Source organism: Ambystoma mexicanum, chromosome 7p (assembly GCF_040938575.1).
Source record: "Ambystoma mexicanum isolate Mex_15411 chromosome 7p, UKY_AmexF1_1, whole genome shotgun sequence".
Classification (NCBI taxonomy): domain Eukaryota; kingdom Metazoa; phylum Chordata; class Amphibia; order Caudata; family Ambystomatidae; genus Ambystoma; species Ambystoma mexicanum.
The window spans coordinates 934,288,982-934,293,019 of NC_090939.1; positions in this window are offsets into that span (position 1 = coordinate 934,288,982).

The following is a 4,038-nucleotide window of genomic DNA, read 5'->3' on the forward strand; positions in this document are numbered from 1 at the left end:
GTAGTGACAGTAACAACACATTGCAGTGGGCCAGGTGGAAGCACAATAGCAGTAGTGGCAGTAACAACACATTGCAGTGGGGCAGGTTGAGGCACAATAGCAGTAGTGGCAGTAACAACACATTGTAGTGGGGCAGATGGAGGCAGAATAACAGTGATGGCAGCATCGATGTCGCTCCCCCTACCACTATTTCTGCTCATGTGCTGATGACCTGCCAAGTATTCAAAGTTGATACGACCATTTATTTAAACGTTTTTTTAAAAACTTTATTGTGCATTTAGTTAAAAAAAACCTTGAGCACATTAGAAAAAATAGAAGATAAGAATTACTAAAATGTGATTCAAAGTACAAAGTAATTATTCAACAATACATATCAGAGTTATAGATATCATGTTGGCACAAAACAATAAAGTGTACAAAATCTAATGTTTAAAATTTAAAAACACTCAGTTAAAAATGTGTATGTTCTGTGAAAAGGACACACTTTATATATAGTAACCTGGCTCAAGTTGACTTAATGTTAGTCATCAGCTTTTGTATGTAGGTTCAAGAACAGATTCCATAAGTAGTATGCCGCAGCAGTGATCACCATCGACTCGGCACAATAGATTGTGCTCCAAAATTGATCTGTTTCTATACGCTCGATACAATCCACAAATTTCCTGTATGCCTTAAAATAATTGGCCTGCATCCCACTGCAACCTGTTAGTACATGCCTGTCTGTTTCAATCTCCTACTGGCACTGTCTGCATGTTCTATCTATAAAATCAATATTCTGCCAGGAACCATGATATTCAGCAGTGGAAAGTATGTTCAAGTGTAGGTAAATGATAAAAATTTGCATGGCCGGGATAGACATTTTGGTAAGTTAAGTGCATGGCGAGTTGAGCAGAAAACTTTGAGTAGCAAAGGTCCTGTATCTTTTCTTTTGTACAAGCCTGTCCAGGTTATTGCTCCTGTCCCAGTCCCTAGCCTTGAGATTTAGGACCTGGTCTCTGTTAGGGCTATCCACTATGTAATCACGTGTTAAACCCAAGGTAATTAACAATGAATCCACTGTTTGTTCCAGTTCCATCAGGAATGTGTTGTTTGGTGTTCCCAGAACTGTTTATACTAGTTATTGGGTGCTTCAATTTGAGATGTAATATAATTTACTGTAACATCCATGCGGTGACAAGTGAACAGAGACCAAATTCCAACCACAATGCTTCCACTGGGACCGCACTAGGTAGATACATAATTGACCGCAGGACCTTTGCTTCAAATCTATCCAACCACTCAGTCTGTTTCCAAGAGAGAGTGAACACTGCAACATACAACACTGCAGGCACAATACTAATATGATATATAGTTAACAAGCCCTCAGTGTTATTTCCTTCTCTACAGCTCATGTATCTTTTGATGACCATCCATTTTTGCCAATTCCTAGTCGTAATAATGGCCTTGTAAAAGAAGTTAGTGGGATTTGCTTTGATCGGGAAACCCAATTAAGTATAGCAGTCCACTATTTAGAGTTTATCCTTGGCCAACCTCCATATAAATGTAGGCTTACAAGGCAATTCTCTGGCTATACACATAATTTTGTGTTTTTAGCGTTAATTACCATCTGATTTGCTTGCGCATAATCGGCCAAGGCATCAAGTGTACGCTGCAGACCTAATGCAGTTTGGTCAAAAATGATGGTGTCATCCTACGACCCTAACCACAGAATTGGTGTCCAATTTAGCCTCAGGGTGGGGGGGGGTTTGGAGGATTGGAATTACGCAATTTATCAAGATGTTCCGCCATGTCACAAGTGTATAGGTTGTACAGGAGGTCTGCTAATACACACCCCTGTTTCAATCGTTGGTTCATGGGGATATAGCTAGCTAGTTTACCCTCGCGAGTAATACGTATGGCGACCACTGTCTCTATGTGTAGGAGTTTCAAAAAATAGAGTAATTGGGGATTAATTCCCCAAGCAGTTAATTTGTCCCATAATCTCTCTCTTGAGACCTAGTCGAAAGCCTTGCTGTGGTCAACAAAGCCCCCGTAAACATTCGGGATCAGGCAATTTTTTGCTTCTGCCATTAGAAATTGAATTGTACATATATTGTCAAGTTTTGCATGGGCCTTCCTGAATGCTGTCTGAAAGTACTTCAATAAGGACACTAGAGAATATTTTTTGGCTTGTATCAAGCATGGCCAACAGGCGATAATTAGATGGATCACGCCTGTCCTCACTTTTATGGATTGGGTATCAATGTTGATTTTATCCAACTTTCGGACACCCTGCCAATTTTTTCTATCTGCTTGAACAAATTAAACAAAGGCGTAGCCTGGAGTACTGGGTTAGCCTTCAAGATGACATTTGCAAGCCCATCCGGACCCAGAGCCCGAGAGGATTTTAGCTTTTTTATTATGTAAATTAATGTTTCAATATCAAAATCTTTATCAAAGATTTTGGTAGTAGTGAGTTGTTCTGTGTTAGATCTAGTACCTTCATGAGTATGTATTTGAGCTCACTTTGCTGTTTTGTGATGGTTGCACATCATAGCATATTGGAAGATATTGCGTTCAACTCCAAAGTCAATTTAGGTTAACATTCACGTATGAAGCCCTCTGTGCCAAGGAATACAGCTCTTCCACGCTATCCGTGTCACTCGAAAAAGAGTCAGACATTTGCGAAAGGGAGTGCAGTTTAGATAAGTTTGGTGTAGCGGATAGGTTGGTGCCTACTGGGTTGTCCAGGCCATCTGCGGTCTGCGTCTGTCTGGAAGCCGGGGGATTTTTTTTCAGACCAATACACATGTTCAACAATGAGTTGTTATCTGTTACGGGGAAGACAGAGGCAGTTGAATGATGGAGAGAATCAGCGCAAGTTGGTTTATTTTGAGCGTGGATCTGAGGCGCATGGATCTGTGGCACGGCTTCCAGGAAGGAGGTAGTAGGAGGTTGGGTGTCTGTCACCTCCACTGCTTTTTTCTTTGTGCGCTCTCTGGAGTTTACTTCAGGACTGCGAGTTCACTTTAGTCCATGTGCTGCGGTACTGCGTAGGCCGTATTTGCGGACGTTTGACCACTTCATTTTGAGTGTGTACTCGGTTATGGGCTTTAAGCTGTGGTGGGCACACAAGCTGTTCGAAATAGCAAGAGCTGGATACAATTTTGTTAGAATGCAAGGTCGCCATGCCAACCGTCGAGATCCAAACAGTTACCACCGGCAACTCAGCAGGCACACATCCTGCATAGCCCAGTATGGTATTAGTGTCAGTAATGTTAGTGGGCTCCAATTAGAATGCAGTGAGGATATGAGCTTACCTACGGATCACAGCGGGCCATTCACGAGCCACGCTTCGCGCAAATGAAGGGTTCTTGTAGATGCAAGCCAAACTCCTGCCACAAGGTTCCACCTCCGATAGTGGACACTGAAAAAATACTGGAAAATGCACTGAAGGCAGTCCTCTCCCACAGCAGACCACTCACGGACCACTCTCACATTTTATAAAAGATTAATTTGGATAAACACATCCATTAAACAACACAAAAACACAAGTTGATAATGATTACAATGATTACAACTGCTCCACATGGCCCATAACAAAAATACCATTATAAAACACATTACAAAATGAATCATTCCAGTACAAAAAGGTAAAATACTAAAAATGCAATTTACAGAACAGCCATAACCCCCTTTCTGAGATACATAGCTCTTTTTAAAAAAAAGATAAGTGCCCAATCATCATAATGTAAATGAGTGGATAAAAGGAAGGACAATGCAGATCGATGCTGCCTCAATTTGAAAGATATAAAAACAGGAATAATAGTAGCCTTTCTTAAATCAATATAAGCAGGACAAAATAAAATGATATACATTTTCTACTGCATATCCGCACATTAGACAGCACTCTAAATCTGAGAAGCACTTCCAACTAGCGGTATTCCCTCTCAGCAACAAACTGTTAAACCGGTGCATGGGTAATCGTCCAACGATCCCCTTTTTTAGACTCAAAAGAAGATATGGCTGATTGAGACCAACCCGGCTAATGGCCCATAT